General features: G+C 45.6%; 1 pseudogene; it reads left to right on the top strand.

Annotated features, from left to right (window-relative positions):
* The first annotated feature begins 19361 nt into the window (after positions 1–19361).
* Positions 19362–20147, top strand: LOC142437492 (M-phase phosphoprotein 6 pseudogene; annotated as a pseudogene).
* Positions 20148–24071: the final 3924 nt, after the last annotated feature.

Raw genomic sequence — 24071 nt, 5'->3', positions numbered from 1 at the left:
TTTCACCAGGCTTGGGAACGGAGAGACACGAAATTGAAATATGTTGATGAAAGCATATGCTCTATTCCAAAGAAATAAGCCTGCTGTGGGGAAAGATTGAATAGAAGCTACATCAAGAAGACAGATGTCCTGTGACAGTTATGAAGCTGGGGATGGATGCATGCTGGAGACCACCCAGAGAAGTGTCAAAGGAGGCAGACCTAGAGTGATACTGTCTCATCTAGGACAATGTTTCTCAGACCTAGCAGGTCACCAAAAGTGTGTAACTAGTTATGAATGAGTCAATCCTGACTCATAGCTACCCCATGTATGTCAGAGCAGGGATTTCCATGAATGATTTTTTGTTGTTGTTAGTACCTGGCCAACTCTTTCCTCTGAGGCACCTCTGGGTCTAGTTGCACCTCCAACTTTTCAGTCAGAGTCAAGTGTGTTGGCACCATTTAGGGACTCACCAAATGGCCGAGATAACCTGTGTATTACAGTTTCTTGAGTTCCTGTGAAATCAGAAATTGTTACTTAAATCCTCAAAGTTGTGTTTGTACAACTTGCAAGTAGTTCTGAGGATCAAACAGGTGTGTGAATCTGCGATACAGACAGGACCAACAGGCTAAATGAATGAAAAGGGTAGTGGGTTCCAATTGTGGGTTGAATTTTGTCCCCACAAAAGATAGATGAATCTGACCCTTTCAGATAGAGTCTTAGTCATCAAATTAAGATGAGGTCATAGTGGAGTAGGGTGAGCCATAAACCCAATGACTGGTAGGTATCCTTATAAGAAAGCCAAGCAAAGACACAGAAGGACTAAGACATCGGTAGAAGATTTAGTGAAGACATGGGGTCACAGAGACATGGGGAGAAGGCCACGTGAAGACACAGTGACACAGGGAGAAGGCCACGTGAACACACGGTGAAACGGGGAGAGGGCCACGTGAAGACAGGAGAAAGAGTAGAGGGATGGAGCTGCACACCAAGAAACGCTAGCCACCACCTGAGGGGAGGGGAGACTGGTGAAAGAGTCTCAGCTACAAAGCCTTTGCGCTCTGCTGACCCCTGGATTCCAATCTTTGACCTCTAGAGCGAATACATTTGTTTTTTGTTAAATCTGTGACCACAATCTTAATAGAAGACCAAAAGACACTGGTGTTTTGTTTTGTTTTGTTTTGAATGCCATCAAGGTGTGAGTTAGTAATGATGGGGTTTCAATTTTCTCAGTATCTGCAGGGGTGCCTCTTTTGGCCACAACAGAGCAGCAAAATTACTTGCCTTACTAAGTTTTTGAGAAGATCAAGTAAACCCCCTTGACCCTGACCAGCTAGAATAAAGTGACCGGTGAGCACAGAGGATGAGCTAGGGACCCAAGGAAGCAAAGCGCTGAGTTCACGTGGTTTGAGCCAGCAGACACAGGGGGAGCATGATGAAAGTCAAAGGTAATGAACAGCAAGCTCCCAGGCATGTCTTTCAAAGGACCATTCATGGTCCTCAGGATGCTCCAGGTAAGCCCCATTCAGATCTCCCAATGTAAACATAGGCGGGGCCCATGACTGAAAAGAAACAGACTGAAAGGCACATAATGGGAGGAACAACCTACCCAGAAATGAAAGCATAGAGTAACAAACCAAGGGAGTATGTGTGATGCTATTACATTTCCAACTCTCACCATTCACTGGCATTACCCGGGCCCTTAAAGACAAATCAAAGCAAAAATTAAATGCCTCCATCACCTGTTGAAATCTTGATTCCATTTGCCTTGGGTGGGAAGCCCCATTTAATCTGTTGTTTTTGTTTTCTCTTTAATCTCCCTTGGTGATGCCAATATGCCCCTCTGGCTGTGAGCCTTGATCCTGGACGCCCAAACTACCAAGGGCTGCATGCGAGGACACAAGCCAAAGCCGTGTGAGGAGGGTGGCACAAACAGGCTTGTGCCAAAATGAGCTCAGGCTGGCAAACAAACAAAAAGGGAGGACATCTAAATCAAAATAGCTCCCAGCTATGTTTGGGACTACCCAGAAACCAAGGAGACAAGGCATGCTGTTTGGGAAGTAGTCAAGAGCGATTAGAAGGCGGGAAACAAGTAAATATCTTTAAATTTTTTCTGAAATGGGTAGAAAATGGATTCTGTAAACTACGGATGATTGAGCTTGATATGGATCTCCGACGAGATTCTAGAGTGTGTTGCTAACAGGCTGCAATAATAGGCCCCCAAATGACAAAGAACTGATTATAGGGCCCAGCATGGGTTCAGAAGAACCAGTCCTGTTAGGCCAGCCCATTTCCATTCCTCAGTAGGGGGCTGGCAGATAAAGACGATGTAACACATTTTCCAGCCAGGCAATCTGGGAAGCCTCTAATGATATACTTGTGGTTAAAATCGAGAGAAATGGGTTGGATACTAGAACATTTTATTATTAGCCATTCAAAAACCTCGTATCCAGAGAATACCCATTGGTAGGTTGATGTCAAACCTGGTGAGAGTCTCCTTCTGCCACAGCAGTTCCACGGCCCTGTGAGTGCCCGGTATTTTTTTTCAGAGACACAGATGGCCATGCAATGGGTACACCTGTCCTTTCCACAGGAGGCTTAGATTGGTGCCGTGAGGTAGACATTTATGGTAGAATCAGAGTCTGAACGAATTCTGATGCTCTGGAACGACAGCACAATCTAAAACTGTGCAGAGTGCATAAGGGAAATTGTCCCACAACTTCTCAGTACACAAGGAGCCCAGGTGGCACAATGGTGATGCGCTCACCTGTGAATCAAAAAGTCTAAGGTTTGAACCCACGCGGCAACTTTGCGGGAGAGAAAACTTGGCAAGCTGCTCCTGTAACACCAGGATGGGGCTGATCTAATCCGGCATAGATCATCGCTGTGGGGCAGAACCAACTGGACAGCACACAGCAGTAACGCCAACCAGGATAGGTTGCGAGAACATGAGATGCACTGGCAGCCGACATATCGGAGAGCCTGGGCAATCTTAACAGCAATTCATTCAGGATAATTTTTTTATGTGACTGCAAAAAAGAAGCAGTGACCATATGCCTCTATTTTCTAATAAAATACTGATCCATGGACAACAGAATAAAATGGTAGCTGGCCCCGCACCATCCCCCTGCCTGTTATAACCCATTGTGAGCTACAGGACTTCCGTGGGCTGATTTTCAGAAGGTCAGTGCCAGGCCTTTATTCCTACTCTTCCTCAGTCTGAGACCCTGTTTAGTATCGCAGCAACACACAAGCTTCCACCGGCGGACAGGTGGCGGCTGGGCATGAGGTGCCCAGGCTGGAAACACACCGAGGTGTCCTGCAGGAAGGGGAGGATCCTACTGCTGGAGCAGCAACCTCACGACTTGTCAAGTGGTGCCTCTGGCGCTGTCCTCCCCTGTCATGACTCGCTCGTCCTAGAAAGGTCCCCCCGATTGGAGTTGGTTAGCAAAAGCAAGCACGTTGGTTTTACATTTTTGTCTTGCTTTGTTCTGAGCTAGATCGATAGAGAATATAGACAGACAGAAGGCAACGTGATGGGTTTGGGGCTTTCAAATTACACAGCATGTCATTGCTTCTACTTCTCACGTATGGATATGGTTAGGCTCGAAAATGGAGGTTGAACACATCAGATCACAAAACAGGGGCTACTGTGCCATTGCACAAGGGCCAGAAGACTTCCCCACTGAGAATCATGGCCAGCCAAGTTGACACATCACCTGGATCATTACAACCAGCATCGCCCTTACCGTTTACACCTCAGTATTTGTTGCTGCCACTCGGGAGAAAGGGAAGGCTTTTTGTTCCCTGATAGATTTACAGCCTCAGAAACCCTGCAGAGCAGTGGTTCTCAACCTTCTTGTTGCTGAGACCCTTTCATACAGTTCCTCATGTGGTGGGGACCCAACCATAAAATGATTTTCATTGCTACCTAATAACTATAATTTTGCTACTGTTATGAACTGTCATGTAAATAGCTGATATGCAGGATGTATTAGGCCGCCCCTGTGAAAGGGTCCTTCGACCCCCAAAGGGGTCACGACCCACAGGTTGAGAACCGCTGCTCTATAGGATCCCGATGAGTCAGAATTGACCTGGTAGCAATGAGCTCTGCCGACCACTGTTCTAATGATACATATGATCATGTAATCTTCACAGCAGCCCAGTACAGTACACGCTTTACCAGTCCCACTTCATAGATGAGGAGATGGAGGCAGAGACATGACGTAGCTTGTCAGCAGCCACATCACTAATAAGCGGGAGATCTTGAACTTAGCCCCAGATGGTCCCCTTGAGGACCTAGCTCCCATGTGACACACAGCCTCTCTTGTTATCTGCAGGCACGCACATCCCTGGTGTCTGCAAGGAGAAAACCAGGCTGTGTCTCATAGACATGGAGAGGCTGCTGTCCCTCTCAGAAACAGACTCCTCTGCTCCTTGTGCATCGAGTTTAAGTCTTCAGCGCAGAGTGCAATGCGCAGGTTCTCCCCGATGGGCCCTGTGTCTGAGCCAAGTCATCCAAGGAGGGCGGATTTCTTGCCCTTCTGCTCTTTTTGGCAGTCTCACGTCTGTCCTCCTCTGGGAAAACCCTCCTACAGAAAGCAGAGAACCATCCTGTGAGGAAACTGGACACCGGATGAGGAGCAGTGTGTTCGATGTTAGATAACCCTCTGCGCCCCCCGCCCCCAGTTCAAACCCCCTCCTGTGACCTGTGCCCAGCGGTGAGCTCACCGAGGTGCCCATCTCTTCCCAGCTCCATGTGCACCCGTGGCACATCTGGACCTTGAACCTGACACTGTGTTCGTCAGAAAGTGAGGTCCCTGCATGGCACGAAGGCTGTGCTCCCACCCTGCGAAGCCTGGTGACCCCTATAAAAGATCACTTTTATACACGCTCCTGTAACAGTCTCCAGCCAAGGAGCTCCTGGGGAGCTGTTCTACTGTGTAACACACGGGGTGCCATGCATCGGAATAGATGCGATGGGGAATCAGCAAACGCCACAAATCACGGTTTCTCTGCTTGTTTTGTCTTGCAGAGAGCCAGCTCACAGGCACACCCCTGCACGTCCCCGGGAGACAGGATGGCAGGCCTTGCGCCATTCTGCTCTCTCAGTGAAGCGCATTTTGGAGAATGCAGCGTAGACGCTTGCGCTCCTCCCTGCTTCCCTCCAGAGCCATAAGCAGCTGTCAAGCAGAACTTTCATTAGGAACGTTGTCACGCCGAAGAGGCCGCACACCACCAAAGTCGACGGGCTCACGGCTTCCCTCCGCCCATCAGACAGACCCACAACTCCTTCCCATCTGCTGCCGCTGCCCAAAGTCCCAGCACAGCCTGCCAACTCTCTCACCCCTCCCAGGCCCGTGGAATCCTCTGCGCCTGGAGTTAGTGATAGTCAGACCTGCGAGGAGATCCCGGAGGTCCCACGATAGAGCTCACTTTACACCTCAGCGTTTCCATCTGTACAATGGAGATCGTGCCTACCCTCGCAAGCTGGATTGGGGATTACAACTTTGAAAGCACATAAAGCAGCTCATGGCAGTCCTGGACATAAAAGCAGAAGCTCTTTCTACAATGACACAGCCCTCTTGGCAAGTAACCAAGGCTCCCGGGTGCTTTAATACCCACCCCTGCTGCTGCCAGGTTCTGCTCAGGGATAATAGGAACAGAGCATACCACCTACATTTCCTGCCTCCTTTACATGCTCACTCACATGCATCCTTTATTCTGGAAGGCCTGGCCTTGCCTATTGAACTCCTACACATCCTTCAACACCCTACTCAACAGTCGTCATCATGCCTATGCCATATCTTCTGACCCTCTCAGTTGTAATGCCCACTCCTTTGCCCTCCCAGAGGCCACTGGGTGACTCAAATGGCAACATCCCTTTCTTCCTCCCTTTCTTCTTCCTCTTCCTTCTTGTCGTTGCTCTACTTTGGGGGGACAAGGAATAGAAAGAAGGAGCTTAAATGCAAATGTGATCTGGGGGCGGGGGTGCTGGTGGATGCATTGTCATGAGCTAGTTGTCCCAGACTCATGGGATCCAGGGCTCCTAGAAATCATGTAGCCTCCTGCACCTCCCGGATTAAAGAAACAACACACAACAGCAGCCAGTCGAGTGTCTCAGCCAAGGTCACCCAGCTGGGCTTAGAATCTGCGTGTTTTGAAGACAGCTCAGTGCTTTTTCCATCTGTGGAGGGTGGTTCATGTGTCAACGTGTCTAACCAGTTGGTTGGTCAAGTGCTAATTGAGGTGTGGCTGTGAAGGTAATTTTTCAGGGTGACACCTACAATCGGTTGCCTTTAAGTAAAGGAGATTACACTCCAGAGGGTGGATGGGCTTGTCCAATCCACTGAAGGGCTTAAGAGCAAAGAGTGGGTTTCCAGCGAAGGAGGAATTCTGCCAAGACAATCCCTGCCCAGTGTCTAGGCTGCTAGGCTGTTCCAAAGATTTCAGGATCAAGACTGAGACATCCACTCAGTGGGAGTTCCTGGAGATCTAGCCTGCCAGCTGGACAACAGCATGGGTCAAGTGTCTGGAGAACACTGACTGATGCTCCAGTTGTTCCGGTTCCTAAAGGAGCAGCACCGAGATGGAGGAAGTGAGGAACGTGACAGGGAGGACTTCCAACGGAGCCGGTGAGGCTGGGAAGAGGGCAGAGCAGCAAGGTCAAGGAGGAAAGGGTTTGCGAGCAGGGACATAATCACACAGAGGGCTCCAAAAAAGCCTCTGGAGCCAAAGGCCTGGAGAGAAACGATCTTCTTGCTCTGTTGTCTTGTCCAGACTGACAACATCGCTGCCAACAGACCTGTTCCCGCTATAAATGGCTTGTCCCTTATTCAGTAGGGCATCATCATCCTTTGATTTAGGATGTGGGCTTCTGATAGTTCCTAATGGTGACACGGGTTCCTGTTCTTGGATGGCATCCCTGAGTCTGAAATAGCCACCACCAGCTCCCCATCTCTATTCACGCTGTCCTCTCTGTCCTGCAGGGAGTTCTTCGGTCTCAGTAGGCTTCCAGCTACTCTGAATGGTGGCATTCTTCCCTCCATGTTTTCCTTTATTGTCTATTCCCCATGCCCACGAGAAGAGACTTTTAAAGGAGTGGATTTGCCTCCTCCTAGTCTGTACCGGAGCTCCCTGGGTGATACAAATGGGTTTTGTTCTGCTGCTAACGGAAAGAGCTTGGAGCTGTTAATCAATTCCGAGGCACCTTGAAAGGAAGGCCTTGTTATCAGAAAATCAGCCATTGAAAATCCTGTGAATCACAGGGCTGTTCGGACACACATGAAGTCGCCAGGAGTCGCAAGCAACTACAAGTAGCTGGTTGGGTACTTGGTTTCACACGTAAAAGGTGCTCAGGAAATATTGGCTGAATGAATGAATGAGCACGTGATAGAAGCATAATGCATTAGTATATATATATGTGGTTTTCTTCCCTTTCTGATTTTTTAGGGAGTTTCATCTTGCTTTCCTTTGCTCCTTTATTAAGTTTGATGCTTAGCTTAATAGCGCTGAGCCTTCCTCTGCTTCCCAAATGTGAGCATTTAGGCTGAAGCTTCTCTAAGCCCTAGCCACGTGGCATTTTGCAAGTTTGATTCAGAACATACTCATTATTGTTCAGCTTCAAGTGTTTTAAAGTGTTCATTAAGGTTTCTTTCCTGACCCATGAGCTATTTGGAAGCATATGTCTTTGTGCGTGCATGTATTTAATGGCCACATGAATAGGGTCTTTATATATTTTATTTAATAGGTTATTTTTAACTTCATTGATTTGTGGGTCATTCCAAACTTTTGAAACCCAGCTTTATGACCTAGCTCTTGGGAAATCTGCATTAATAGTCCATGTGTTTTAGAAATAAGGTATTTGCTCATATAAGTGGGTACAATGTTCTAGAGATGTCCATTTGGCTAAGCTTGCTAGTTGTGTTATTTCAGCTTTCCATATCCTGCCTTTTTCTGGTTCAATTATAATTTTTTCTATTGCATGTTTAGCCTTTAGTTGCTTAAGATGTAAAGGCTTAAGTTTATTCTTCAGTGTTTATTCCTCTTTTTAACTCAGACAAGGACCTTATACTTGATCCTGATCAAACATCTCCCAATTTGTATGTTACTCTGATCAAACAGCTCCCAGTTTGTATGTTACTGCTCTGTGGTGTTGTGTTAATCTGGATACATTAGAGAAACAAATCCACAGAAACTCATGTATAAGACAGAGCTTTATATAAAGGGTAAGTGCACATCAAGAAAACCTCCCAACCCAGTGCTGCCCAAGCCCACAAGTCCAACATTAGCCCATATGTCCAATACCAATCCACAAAGTCCTCCTCCATCTCACAAAACAGACACAATACCGAGTCAGTGAGTGTGTAAGCATATGAGCGCTGGCAGAGATCTCCACACAGCTGCTCCAGCACTCAGGGCTGCATCGGGGTAGGTGCATGTGGCTTCTCCTTGGGGATGTCTTGCAGGAAGTGAGCCTTGCCAGCTAAAGTAGGGAACTGGCTAAGGCAGTTGCACCCTGATCCAACCATCAGAAATCAAGAGACCAAGAACTCTAAAGGTGAGGCTCACTGAGCCATTTATCCCTCTGCCCTTCAATTAACCACACATGTGTTGATCGACCAGGTTGGCTCAATAAACTAACCTCAGGTGTCATAGTTGGTTTTTTTTAACTACTCTCCACATAAATTAGATCTCACCCCCTTTCATTTCAATCAGGCTTTATATAGATTTACCCACTTCTTTGTTCACCATTCCTATCTCTTTGTTTATCTCAAATATTTTACCTGGAATAATTGGCCTTCTGTATAAAGTAGTCTTTTAGGATTGGGTGAAGGTCTTTCAATGGTAATCTCTCTCAGTTCAGATTGCCTATAAATGTCTTTATTTTATCCCCATTCTCTCTTTTTTTAATTAGAGGCTCATACAACTCTTATCACAATCCATACATATGCATACATAAATTGTATAAAGCACATCTGTACATTCTTTGCCATAATCATTTTCGAAGCATTTGCTCTCAACTTAAGCCCTTTGCTTCAGGTCCTCTTTTTACCCTCTCCCTCCCCGCTCCCCCTTCCCTCATGAACCCTTGATAATTTATAAATTATTATTTTGTCATATCTTGCCCTGTCCAACGTCTCCCTTCACTCCCTTTTCTGTTGTCTGTCCCCCAGGGAGGAGGTCACATGTAGATCCTTGTAATCGGTTCCCCCTTTCCAACTCACTCACCCTCTACCCTCCCAGTATAACCACTCACACCCCTGGTCCTGAAGGTATCATCCACCCTGGATTCCATGTGCCTCCAGCTCCTATCTGCACCAGTGTACAACCTCTGCTCTATCCAGACTTGCAAGGTAGAATTCAGATCATGGTAGTGGGGCAGTGGTGGGGGGGCGGGGGCGGGGGCGGGGCGAGGAAGCATTTAGGACCTGGAGGAAAGCTGTATTCTTCATCGGTGCTACAACGCACCCTGACTGACTCATCTCCTCCCCTAGACCCCTTTGTGAAGGGATCTCCAGTGGCCGACAAATGGGCTTTGGGTCTCCACACTGCACTTCCTCCTTCATTCACTATGGTAAGGTTTTTTGTTTTTGTTTTTGATGATGCCTTATACCTGATTCCTTTGACACCTCGTGATCGCATAGGCTGGTGTGCTTCTTCCATGTGGGCTTTGTTGCTTCTGAGCTAGATGGCCGCTTGTTCACCTTCATTTATCCCCATTCTTAAAAGTGTGTTTCATTGGATAAAATCCTCTAAGTCAGTAGAGTTTTCTCTGAGCACACAGAAGGCACTGTTTTCTGTCCAGCAATTTCCATGATGGCTATTGACGAAGTTGTTGTCAATCAAACTGGCATGCCTGTTAGTTGACCAGTCTCTGTTCTCAGCTTTTCTGTAAAATGATCAGTGGGTGGGAGAAGCAATTTGTGTCTGGCTCGTAGCCACCGACTGGCGGTTCAAGTCCACCCACCAGCACTGAAGAAGAAAAGGTCTCGTGGTCTGCTCCCACAAAGATCACAGGAAAGAGCTCTTATGCGCCAGTTCTCTGTTACCTGAGTCCCCATGAGTTGGAATCAACTGAAGGGCCAAGACAAAAACCACCTTATAGACACCTTGCTTTCTTTCAATATTCCACAGTTTATTGCTGATGGTTTATTCCTCAGCCTGGATTCAGAGGCACTTCCTATCATAGCTGATGATATTCTTTCAGTGATTCTACAAAATTCTCAGCCATCTTCTCCTGAAATACTGCCTCTTTCCCATTCTCTCTAATTGTTAGAGGTTAAACCTGTCATGTCCAATATTATAGCTACTAGTGACACGTGGCTCGTTAGGACAACTGCTCTTCACTTACCAATATGATATATGATGAGGCTCTAAATATGCAAAAAAGGAATGGACAATGACTTCCTCAATACCTTACTGCCAAATTATATCAGTATATAACTGCCAAGCAGTGAGAATCATGGCCAACCCAGTTGACACTTTTAGCTAACACAGCTAGCTATTCTCTCATGCTTTCTTGACTGCCAGAAGTACATTAAGCCCCAAATAGTCAGGTATTAGGTTATTTATTGTCATCAATGGGAATTTATTGTCATGTTGGTGATGAGATCATTGATCAATGGAGAGGAGTACCAATTTCTATCACCGGAGAAAATCCTGTTGGCCAGACTTGGGGATTCGCTTCTTCAATCACAGCGTTTGTTTCATGCTGTCCGTCTCTTTGTCTCCCTGGAGAACACCCTGAAAGATGTGTTTTTGCCCGTCTCCTCTTCACAATTTCCACAATCTGTTTCATCATCATTTAAACCATCGCAACAACTCCAATTTTCTTATTTCTAAACATTGTACGTCGTTGTTGTCAGGCGGTGTAGAGTCCGTTCCAACACACAACAACCATTACGTACCACCTACTGAAACTCTGCCCAGTCCTGTGCTGTGCTCACAACTGATCTTGTCTGAGCCCATTGCTGCAGCCGCTGGGTCATTGAGGGTCTTCTTCGTGTTCACTGCCCCTCCGCTTTACAGAGCGTGCTGTCCTTCTCCACGGACTGGTCTCTCCTGATCACGTGTCCAAAGTACTCATGCACTATGTCTCGCCATCCTCGCCTCAACGGAGCATTCTGGCTACAATTCTTCCATGACAGATCTGTTGGTTCTCTCGGCAGCCTATGGCACTTTCCATATTCCTCGCCAACACCTTAATTCAGAAGCAGGATTCTTCTTCAGTCTTCCTCATCCAATGTCCAGCTTTCCCATGCAAATGAAGGGATTGAAAACACCACGGCTGTGTCAGGCACACCTGAGTCCTCAAAGGAACATTCTAAGAGTGGGTTTCAGCGTTCAATTGCCTATTAACTGCATGAACTTTTCAAAGCCCTTATATTTTGATGTTAAAAATGCCTATTGTTATCAAGTTGATTCCAACTCCTAAGGACTCCACAGGACAGACTAGAATTGTTCCCACGTGGCTCCCAAGGCTTGAATCACTATGAAAGCAGACCATCCCGGCTTTCTTCCACAGAGTGATTGAGGGGTCCAAGCCAATGTTATCAGCTGACACCAGAGCTCCTTCGGCACCAGGTAAGGACATATAAATATAATTTGTACATGCAATATATAGATACACATTAGATATCTGTAATTTCTTTATCTTTTTGTATTCTCTACCCATATTTTCTTTTTTCAATTTTTAACTCATTTTATTGGGGGCTTGTACAACTCTTATCACAATCCAACATCCATCCATTGTGTCAAGCACATTTGTACATTTTTTTGCCATCATCATTTCAAAACATTGTCTTTCTACTTGAGCCCTTGGAGTCAGCTTCTCATTTTCCCCCTCCCTTCCCCACCCTTCTTACCTCGTGGACCCCTCATGAACTTATAAATTAGTATTATTTTTTTCATGTCTTACACTGACTGATGTCTCCCTTCACCCACTTTTCTGTTGTCCATCCCCCTGGGAGGGGGTTATAGTAGATCATTGTGATCAATTCCCCCTATCTCCCCCACCTTCCCCTTACCCTCCTGGTATGGCTACTCTCAATATTGGTCCCAAGGGGGTTATCTGTCTTGGATTCCTTGTGTTTCCAGCTATTATCTGTACCCATGCACATGCTCTGGTCTAGCTAGATTTGCAAGGTAGAATCGGGGTCATGATAGTGGAGGGGTGAGGAAGCATTAAAAGACTAGAGGAAAGCTGTATGTTTCATTGGTGATATACTCCACCCTGACTGGCTTGTCTCCTCCCTGAGACCCTTCTGTAAGGGGATGTCCAGTTGCCTACAGACGGGCTTTGGGTCTCCCCTCTGCACTTCCCCTGATTCACAATTATATGATTTTTTTGTTCTGGGTCTTTGATAGCTAATACCTGATCCTATCAATACCTCGTGATCACACAGACTGGTGTGTTTTCTCCATGTGGCTTTGTTCTTCTCAGCTAGATGGCCACTTGTTTATCTTCAAGCTTTAAGACCCCAGATGCTTTATCTTTTGATAGCTGGGCACCATCAGCTTTCTTCACCACAATTGTTTATGCACCCACTTTGTCTTCAGGCATCATGTTGGGAAGGTGAGCATCATGGAATTCCAGGTTAATAGAACAAAGTGTTCTTGTGTCAAGGGAGTACTTCCGTAGAGACCCAAATGTCCATCTGCTACCTTAATACTAGATCTATAAATATATGCACATAGATCTATTTCCCCATCATCATATATAAATATGTTTACATATGTACATGCCTGTATTTAGACCTCTATAAATGTCCTTTGCACCTAGTTCTTTCCTCTCTTCCTTTTGTCCCACTATCATGTTCAGCCTTCGTTTGGGTTTCAGTAACTCCTCTCAGTTACATTGCCCTTGATCAAGCCCTGCCAGGTCTCCTACACCCTCCATGCCATCGATTTTAAATCACTTGTTGTTCCTTTGTCCCTGGGTTTGTTAACACCCACTTCCTTTCCCATACCTCCCCCTCCTTTCCCATACCTCCCCCTCTCCCACGTGCCCCCAGAACCACCGGTCTCCTCCAGATTGTTTATCTTGTCTATCTCATCTAGATAGACATGCAGAGATAATGATACGCAGGAAAAACAAGATTGAGCAAAACAAGGCAACAAAGGAAAACAAAACAAAACCAACGACAAAAACAACCCCCCCCCCCCAAAAATAACCCTTTAAATAGTTCAAGCTGTTTGTTGAACTTTAGGAGTGTTTTCCAGTTGAGTCAGATGGGGTGCCACACCCTGGCCCCCAAATCTATTTTTTGGTATTCCCTGGGGACTTCATTGCTCTGCTCCCCTTGCTGTTCTGTTGCACACCCTTAGTGTTTCATCTCGATGTAGTGGGGTCAGACTGGCTCTGCCCATATTTTCATTTTTTATCCTTAAACACATTAAGCACAGTTACATACTCTGGGTCACAGAGTTCTTTTGGAATCTATTTTTACTCTTTTTTTCCCTGTTCTCATAAGCATTATTGTGCTTTTTCTATGTGATGTCTAATTTTGCTTTTTAAACTACAAACTCTATCTTTATCTTGGAACTTCATTTTTGAAAGTACTGTGTATCCTAAATTCAAGTTCATGTGCCCAGAAAGGATATTAACGTGCTTCTGCCATTTACCTGGTGGTGAGACCAACCTAGCATTTCATGAAATGAAATGTTGGGGAGGGTTTTTCCCAGCCTGTGCAGATAGTGTGAATTTGGAAACTCACTTGAGCGCTGGCTTTCTGGTAACAAGTTCTCCAGGGAACTCCCCTTTCCTTCTACTCAGCACCTAGCATTGTGACCTATAGGTTTCCAGCTGTGTGTTTCTGTATGAGATCATTTCTCATTACTTTTGCAGAGCTATAGTCCCTTGGGAAGGTGGCCCTGGTGGTTACACACTGGGCTGAAATCTGCACGGTTGGCAGTAGGAACCTATCAGCCGTTCCACAGGAGAAAGAATGGGTGTCCTACGTCCATAAACACTTACAGTCTCAGAAACCCACGGGGGCAGGGGGGGGGGCATCACTGAGTCAGCATTGACTCGCTCGCAAAGAAGTTGAGTTTTGAGAGAGTCCCTTGGTGGCCCAGCTTAACATGCAGCTGGGAGGTGGTATTCTGGTATATACATTACATTGAAGAATCCCTGGATGTTCCCTCCTGCTTCTTACTCTGTGCGCCCATCAAAACTGAAGTTCAAGGTCTCAGGTCTCCAGGCTTTTCTACAGTAACCTCTGAGAAGAAAGCTAGCCTTGTCACTCACTTGTTCCCCTATATCCCTGATTTGACTTGGCTTCAAAGAGAACTATCCTAGAAACATACATCAAGGGACCTTCTACAGAACAGCTGACCAGGACTCTTCAGAGCTGTCAAGGTCATGAATGGCAAGGAAAGACAGAGAAATTGTCGCTGACCAGCGGATAGACTAAGATGACATGATAATGATATGCAACATGATAGCCTGCACTAGAGCTGGAAACAAAACAAAAAAAAACATGTTAGTAGGAAAGTTGATAAAATCTGTATAGGCTGGGGTTTTGCTAATAGGAATGACCAGTGATATTATCTGAGATTGGTCAGTGTACCAACCATGTCAGATGCTAAATTATAGAAATCTAAACATGGGTGTGTTAGAGTAGACTAGAGAAACAAATTCATAGACACACATATGTGCATAAGAAAGAGTTTTATATACAGGAGCAATTGAATATAAAGAAAGGATCCCAGCCCAGTCCAAATCAAGTCCATAAGTCCAATATTAGCCCATAGGTCTGATACCAATCTTTAAATATGTGCAATGGCAATGAATGCAGGAAGATCACAGGCCAGTGGGTGGAAAATCTTGTGGATCCAGTGGCAGTACGGGCATCTCAGCGCTGGCAGGGGTCTCCATGTGGATCCTTCAACTCTAGGGCTCTAGCGTAGCTCTATGTGTCTTGTCAGGAAGCATGTCTTGCAGGGAGTCAGCATGTGTCCCGGCTCCAGCAAGCTGTTTATCTCCTTAATGCCTCCAAATGAGGTCATCAAGATACAACCAGATTGACAGGCTAAACTCCACCCCTACACTCTTCAGTCTCAAATCGACAACAGATCATGTAACAACCATAGTAGGAGTCTCTTGATTTCCTTTGTAACTTTTATGTAAATCTAAAATTATTCCAACATGAGAACTATGTACATTAAAAACAACAGAACACATCTTGATGAGTTCTGACTTTAACTTCAGCCCAGTCACTCACTTAAAATGTTTTTTCTTTTCATCAATGTTTCAGGTGTTTCATTGCAGAGGGTCCTCTAGGTCTCTCCCAAACCCATCATGCCACCAGAAATGAAAGCAGCTTCACCAGGAGAGACTTGATCGGAATCCTAATAAGCAAATGAGGGAGGGGTTTTCATCGATTGATGTTCTGTAGATGAATCTGACCTCTCCCCCTAATCTAACTTAGTTTAGAACCTAGACCCAATTCTCTGCTGAAACTTGTTCAGCTTCATAGCAACCCACGAGCCCCCACTACCAGGTCGACAGTGCTGCACACGAGGTGTACTGGTCAGACACTGAACCTGGATCGCCCATGCAGAAGCTGAGAACGCTACCACCAAGCCACCACTGTCCTCTTCCAGTCAGGCTACTGTAATAAATGAAACATGGAGCTTACTATGATGTGTTTCATGAACCTAGTCGCAGGGGAAAAGGGCTCTTTGGGAAACACACACACACACACACACACACACACGCAGTCACAGAAAGGTCGGAACAGTTTACATTTACCCCACAACAAAGAAAAATTACTAATCAAACCTGTTGCATGTAATACAAAGCAAAAATGTCAACATTTTCCTTGAATAGAGGTCTTCCCTAAAATGCTCCATAAGGTCTTTGTGTTAAGAGAAAGTGCTCACCTGGGCCTGCTGGGTGCAGAGTAGCCTCTGTCTGCCATAACCTGGAGGGCAGGAGGCCTCCTGGGAGCTGAACTCACTCCCAATCCACGACACATTCCCAGAACCGGACGATGTCTTCTTCTATTAATATCGCTGTTTTACTGAGAGGTCTTGGGATGTAATCAATTGCTCTCCTTCAAATGCCCTCTCTCCGGAAAAAGAAAAGAAAAAGGAAAACCAGGATTCTTATTGACGCCGCACTTAGACACTGCTTCAAAGACAATGTACAGAGCACCTTGGCTGTTCAGATCCGGAATGTGGTTAACCAGTAAGGCCATAAAGACAGAGAGCTGCTGTAGATTTGGCAAGGACATGCAAAGACTGCCGGAGAAGGGGAATGAGCCAGTGTCCTGTTGTAAAACCTGAAAAAAGCAAGGGCCTGAGTGACCTCTGGGAACTGCTCCCAGGTGTCTGAGATGATGGGCCAATGGGCAGATTTTTCAGCCCTAGGAAATTCATAGGTCCTCTCCCATTTCAGTCTCTCACAAAGCTAAAGAAATAAACCAGGTATCAAATCCACTGCCATTGAGTCAATTCCAACCCATAGTAACCGTATAGGATAGGGTAGACCTGTGCCTCTGGATTTACAAAGATGTGAACATTTACAGGAGCAGAAAGCCTCGTCTTTCTCCCGAGGAGCGGTTGGTGGGCTCAAACTGCTGACCTTGTGGTTAGTAACCCAACAGGTCATCTACTTTGCTACCAGGCTACTCCAACATTCCATCTGAGAAACCTAAAATCACGCGTGCATTGGAGACTTGCTAGACTTTTAGACCCTGTTTTAGAACAAATAGAATAGTTCCAGACACAGACACAATGTGTCTAAGGAAGTAAGACAGATCTGCCTCTCTCTCTCTTTATTTATATTTAAAAGACGTATTTATATATACACTAACTCTTCACTGACCAACACAATTAGGTTCTAAAGATCAGATTTTTATGAGAAAATTGGCGTTACATGAAAATGGAGGGTGGCCACATCAGATCACAAAATAAAGGGTGATTACATAATTACATATCGGCCAAATTTCATGGCTACCTAGTTGCCAAACCACTGAGACTCATGGCCCACGCAGTTGACACATGAATTCAACCACTGCTATCAGCGTTGCTCTTGCTTCACATCTCAGGATTTGTTACGGCCAGACAAACATGATAAATGTGAAATGTTGAATAGCATGGTAGTCAATAGATGAAGTGTAGATGTATACATTTAAAGAAACATGCACATAAATATGTCTATAAATGTATGTTCCTACATCAAACTCAAAAACCAAACTCACTGGCAACAACTTGATGCCAACTCATGGGATCTAGGAATGGGAATGGGAATAGAGATACCAGGAGGTTAGGGGGAAGGTGGGGAGGGGAGGGGAGAAAGGGAGAACTGATCAAAATGATCTACACATAACCACACAACACCGCCTCCCCCCATCCAGGGGGATGAACAACAGAAACTGTAGGGGAAGGGAGACAACGGTTGGTATAAGATATGAAAATGATAATTTATAATTTCTCAAGGGATCACGAGGATAGGGGGAAGGAAGGGAAAATAGGAGCTGATGCCAAGAGCTCAATAGAAAGTACATGCTTAAAAAAATGATGGCCACATAAGTAAAAAGGTGCTCGAGATAACTGATATATGAATTGTTATAAGAGGTGTAAGAGCCTCCAAAAAATGGTTTTTCATATTAAAAAGTTTGTGTAAAATTTCAATTGTCTTTTAATTTCGTTTTTCTGTGAGCTTTCTGAAGTCCCCTTATGTATGTTCATATCTTTATATATCTTGCATTAGGCTGTGATCAGCAAGGTCCATAGTTCAAAACCAACAGCCACTCCATGGGGAAACAAGGGGCTTTCTATTTCCATAAACAGTTACAGTTTTATAAACTCACAGGGGAAGTTCTCCCCTGCCCTATACTCTGGTCTAGCCCACAGTGAAAGGAAGCACTGGGGTCATGAGTAGGGGGTGTGTGTGTGTGTGTGTGTGTGTGTGTGTGTGTGTGTGTGTGTAAGTCTCAAGAAACCAGAGGAATGGTGTGTGTTTCATCGATGCTAGACTGCGCCCTGGTTGACTCATCCCTTCCTTTCATGCATAGGTAGTCCCCAGGTTCTGAATGTCTGATTGACATCAACTCCTAATGATAGCCAAACCTCCACACAGTTGATTTCCTTAAAAACTTGTGGTACTCACAATGGTTTATAATACTGAACAGCACTATCGTTGGCAGGCACCGAAACATTATTATTATTTCTGCAGTACCGTGTCAACGTTGTTGTAGTGTGTCTGGAGGTGCTTCTTCGATCTTTTTATGTATAGAAACGCACATTATATACCGAGGCAGACATTTGACGGAGATTAGAAATGCACTGTACCTAACTATTCCAATTTACAAGTAAATTGGACTTAAGAACAGATTTAGGAAATGAACTGCTAAATCTAATTGGGGGAGAGAGAAGTACAAGTTCCCTGCTCATGGGTCATCCTGTGAAGCTTATGGTATAGACCACTGCTGTTCACAACATTGCCCACACCGTTTAGCCTTCAGTACCAATGGGAGAGTGCTGGCCAGTGAAGTTGGGAGGGGGAGATTCTCCCTTGGGAACATTCCCCCAAACCAAACTCACTGCCCTTGAGTTGGTGCCAAGCCGACTCCTAGCAACCCTATATGACAGGGGGGAACTTCCCCTGGGAGTCTTCAAGACTGTAACTGTTTATGGGAATAGAAAGTCCCGTCGTTCTCCTGAGGAGTGGTTGGTGGTTTTGAACCGTAGACTTTCCAGGTAGTGGCCCAATGCATACCCACTATACCACCAGGGTGTTAGGATCTGTAAGTCCACATAGGAACTGAGGCCCATAACAAGGAAAGATTGAACTCTACTAGTCCCAGGGTTTCATACATGGAGCACTTCTGTTCATCAGACCCATCTCTAAGTCCGCGTCTGGGTACCAGGTGCCTCAGTCCAGGCCTCACAGTGGAGATCAGAGTATCAGGAGGTCAGAGAGGAGGAAAGATGCTGGCATGGGGGGAGTGGGAGGGAGTTCCAAGAACTAGATTAAGCTGGGTCCAGGAAGTTTTGCTCTGAAGCTGCTACTCATTGGAAGCTGGAGAGGAAACATACTCCCTCTTACTATGGCAATGTGGCTGGACAAACTGACAGCGACCTACTCAGCTGGTGGGCACCACTGGAAGTCTGTGAAGGCTTGAGCCAGAAGGCCAGAGAGCAGGATGGATGCTTGGGTGGAGGGGTATCTGTGTGAGTGGGGGTGCTATGGGTTGCTTTGTGTCCCCTCAAGAGACATTCAAGCCCTAATCTCTGGTAAATGCAAAGATGGCCCTATTTGGAAATACGTTCTTTGTGGATTCATTAGTTAATGAAATCAGACTAAAGTGAGCCTTCCTGTCACGTGGCTGACGTTGTGATAAGAAGAGAAGACACGGAGGCTGGGGGCAAGCAACATGGCGGCCGAGCACAAGCCCAAGTTGTCCAAGAATCTGCTGCGCATGAAGTTCATGCAAAGAGGACTAGACTCAGAAACCAAGAAGCAGCTGGAAGAGGAGGAGAAGAGCATCAGTGAGGCGCACTGGTACTTGGATCTGCCGGAGCTTAAAGAGAAAGACAGCCTCATAATCGAAGAGCAGAGTTTTTTGCTCTGCGAAGACCTTCTCTATGGAAGAATGTCCTTCAGAGGATTTAATCCTGAAGTTGAGAAATTAATGCTTCAGATGAACTCCAAGAGCAAAACTGAAGAAATTGAAGATGAAATAGTGGAGGTCAATGTGTCAGATGAAGAAATGGCCAGAAGGTACGAAAGCCTGGTGGGCATTATTGGAAAGAAGTTCGCCAAGAAGAGGGACCGGGCCAACTATGAAGAAGATGAAAATGGGAACATGAAACTGACAAAAACAAAGAAGATGTTCTTAAAACCCCAAGATTAAAGTGGCTGCCTGAAGAGGCACCTCGGGAAGAGCAGCCTTTTGGGGAAGCTGCTCTGCTTATTGCGCTGTCATTTTTGGATACTCTGGTGTGTATTTGTGAACAAGTGCACCCTTTGGAAAATGCTGTTCCCAAAACAGGTGTGTGATGGATGTTATACATCCTTTTGCCCAAATGGGGTTTGTCGAGAAGGAGTTTTACACTCTCAAGCTTCAAATGTATATATAGTTTTCATAAAGACTTTTGTGACCTTGGATTTTTTTAAAATAGAGCTCTGTGAACCCTATCCTTCAATAAATTAATCTCACTGTTTCAAAAAAAAAAAAAGAAGAAGAGAAGACACGACAGAGAGGGACAGAGAGAGAGAAACAGGAAGTGATAATGGAGACAAACACTGGAGGGATGGTACCGGAAACTGAGGAGGAGTGCCCGGACAACTGGAAGCTGGAAGGAAGAGCCAAGGGAGGATTGTGTTTCTTTGGAGCCTTTGGAGAGAGGTCCCAGAACAGTGGCGTGCCAGCACTCGGCATTCAGGACTGTGAGAGGATCAATGTCTGTCGCTGGATTCCATCTGCTCTGTGTGACAGCAGCCCCAGGAAGAGGGTACACATAGCTAGACGGGAGGCGGTAACAGACTGAGGTCCAAGTTCCCGGCACTGGGGAGAGGGAGCCTGGTTTCCCAGACACTGGTCGCTTCAACAGCACCGGCATGAGAGCGAAGTCCTAACAGCCCAGAGCAGCACTCTGGAAGCAATCTCAAGCTTGGGGTTGTTGGGTGGTCCCAACTTGGCCAGCAGCAGAGGCATTTACAAAACTTTTTTTTTTTTTAATCAAGGAACAGAACTGATTTCTGGACACGTTTGAACACCCCTGGAGATTCCCATGGGAAAATTCCCCTGGAAGTCATTCTGCTTTCTGCAGCCAGAAAGGGTATTTTTATAACCATGATTTCATTTGTCTGAAGAGACAAGCGAGGTTGGAGCATTCCCGTTAAATATCCTAGATTGTCCTGTTGGAGCCTCTAACAGAGGGCTGAAGACAGTGTCATAAACATAGATGCGCAGCTGGTGGCCACCTCCCTGGATATCCCGCTACTTGCTCGAACAAACGATGGAGTGTCAATTAGCACCCCAGTTCCCATTGGAGCCTCGCACACAAACATCTGTAGGAAAAGAAATCCACAATCCCAAGCTTCTGGCAGGAGGGCTGAACCAAGCGTGGAAACCAAAGTAATCAGCGGCCGGCATGGAGGCTTCAACACATCCTGCTTCTTGAATCCCTGCCAGAACCTCCCCAAAAGGCAGGAAACACATAAAAATTTTTTTTAAATGAGTGGAACAAATTCACGTGGCCAAGGAGACTTGAGGGAGGAGATGACAGCAGACGATTGATGTCAACAAAACTTGAGCGCTGAAAGGTGGAAGGTTAGCTGACTTTAGCAGACCAGGAAAAACTGCAACTTTAGCCTACAGCGGTGGAAGCCACAAAACAAACCATTATCCCCCTACAGAATCCTGGGAGGCCCAGGTGGTCATGTTGGAGGCAAGGAAACTGAGGAATGCCTGGAAATCTTTGTCAGGAGAACTGAGACGCTCAGACCCAGTGCTTATCATATCAAGTGACCGCCCTCCTCCATGACCTCTAAGCTCCTGGAAGGTTAGAGACATTGAACAAGATAGACTTTGGACGCCCCAAACAGCCAGAGGCCCAACTACAAGAAGGAAATGTAGGTGATGTCGTCACATTGAGCAGTGACATCCTCCACTTCCCTCCCATTTTGGGTGGCAGAAGTTGTGCCCCAAGGCAGAAGATTAGTGCAGTCCTCGTTAACCACATGGGATGGCTTCCCTGAGTATCTACCAAGGTAAGCACTAGGCTGCTAACCGGCAGGTTAGCAGTTCAAAACCACTCAGAGGCACCTCAACAGAGAGGTCTAGCAATCTGCTTCTGGAAAGCCTGAGTCACTGAAGGCTCAGTGCAGCATAGTTGTACACACACACTGACACACACGCGGTCACCATGAGCCAGCCCTGATGCCTTTGTAACTGGTACAACCACCATTGGCTATTTACATTTAAATTAAATGTCACTAATCACAACTGAAAATTTACATTGTCACCAGCACTGGTCACATTTCAAGTGCTCAGCAGCCACTGTACTTTGTATCTACCAGACTGGACAGTGTCAATCATGAGCATTGGCATCGCTGCACAGAGCTATATTGACCAACACTAGATTAGCGAATCCTTTTCAGAAGACATTGGCTACGTTCCAAGAAAAAACCTAAAGACAGTGGCATTTACAGAATATGGGAAATCTAATCGTCAAAAGTTTTGTTCATGCCAACAGAGCTTCTTATCAGCAAGTCCCATCCGTGAGTGACAGAAGGAAATCTTAACAAGTATATTGCACCCTTAGCATAAAGTAGGACTATATAAATATATAGGTTGTTGCTGCTATCTCCTGCTGAGTCATACATGGGATGGGACAGGTCTTGCACCCTCACCAGCAATGACAGGTCCTGTACCATTGACAACAACGGAACCTCATCCCTCAAGTTAACCATAAGCCCGGTACATCAACAGTAACAACAGGTCCTGTATCACCCCCCTGATTGGCTCCAGTACAATGTGCAGAGTTCTCATTGGCTATTTTCAGAAGCAGATCATCCAGGCTTTCTTCCTAGTCTGTCTCTTAGTCTAGAAGTTGCTCTGGAATCTGCTCAGCATCATAGCAACATGCATGTCTCCACCAGCAGATGGGTGGTGCTGCGCTTGAAGTTCACTTGCTGGGAACCGAATCGAGGTCTTCTATAGCCCCAAACTCACTGCCATCGAGTCAATTCATCTTTATAGTGACCCTATAGGATAAGGTAGACCTGTCCCTGTTGGTTTCCGAGGCTGACTTTTTATGGGAGTTTGAAAGCCTCATCTTTCTCCCTCAGAGCAGCTGGTGGTTTTGAACTGCTGACCTTGGGGTTCACAACATAATATGTAACCCACTATGCCACTATGGCTCTTTTTAGCATAAAAATCATGGTCATCCAGTGGATTCTGACTTGTAGTGACTGTAGAGGGCAGAGGAGAACTGCCCCTGTGAGGTTCCAAGACTGTAATTCTTTACAGAAGTAGAAAGACTCACCTTTTAGGAGGTACGGATTCTACCTTTAAACTACTAACAGCTCAGATTTATACCGGTTAGATGGCAAAGTCTCCTGAAAACTCAAACAGACCAAAAAATGTAAAGAGGATAAGAAAATCAAGATAATTAGAGTATGAGTGTATGAGACCTGGCTTTCCACTAAAAGGGCTTCCACGAAAGGAGAACTGAAGAAGGACAAAACGTATCAAACGAACAATGGAACGACGTATCGGCTTTCCTCAAGCATCTAAGGATGCTTTAACTTGATGATGTTGTTGAGAGGTGCAGTCAGGTGACTGCGGACTTGGAGCGATCCCATTCAACAGAAGGAAACAGTCTAGCGCTGCACCATTCCGTCTCCCAATTACGGTTGGAGCCCATTGTTGCAGCCACCTTGTACATTGAGGATCGCCTTTGTCTTGGCGGACCTCAACTGTACCAAGCATGCTGTCCTTCTCCAGGGACGGGTCTCTCCTGGAAGTATGTCTAAGTCAGGGAGACAAAGTCTTCTTTCCATCTTTGCTTCTAAGGGACATGAGAAAGAACCTTCTTGTTGTACTTCCTTTGAGACCTAGTTGTTAATTTTTCTGTCCATTCATGGTGTAATCGATAGTCTCAGCGGACACCAGACTTCAAAGGCATGCGTCCTTCTTCAGTCTTCTTTCTGCATCGTTCACTTTTCACGTGCAGATGAGCTGCTTGAAAATGGTATGGCCTTCAACGGGCACAACTTAGTTATCAGAGTGACATCTTCGCAAAGCACCTGCAAAGGAGATGCGCCCAGTTCAATACGTGGTTTGATTTGTCGACGGTTGCTTCCTTGAGTCTTGATGGTGAATCCCAGAAAAACGAAATCCTGGACTCCTTCAATCTTCTCTCCACTTAACTTGATGTTGCTTATTAGTGTGGTTATGAGGATTATTGTTTTCTTCATGGTGAGGTCTAGTCTTTGATAAGATTTTTAATGAGAGGTACATTAAAAATACACAAATTCATAAAGGGGTGATAACTCCAAATAAAATGAACATTTATATGAACATGAGATAAAATGATGGTGTACTATAATGTATACTGTAATTATTAAA

This window comes from Tenrec ecaudatus, chromosome 1, assembly GCF_050624435.1.
Source record: "Tenrec ecaudatus isolate mTenEca1 chromosome 1, mTenEca1.hap1, whole genome shotgun sequence".
In the NCBI taxonomy this organism is placed as follows: Eukaryota; Metazoa; Chordata; class Mammalia; order Afrosoricida; family Tenrecidae; genus Tenrec; species Tenrec ecaudatus.
Note: the sequence above shows the minus strand (reverse complement) of the source record. Positions and strands in the feature narration are given on the sequence as shown.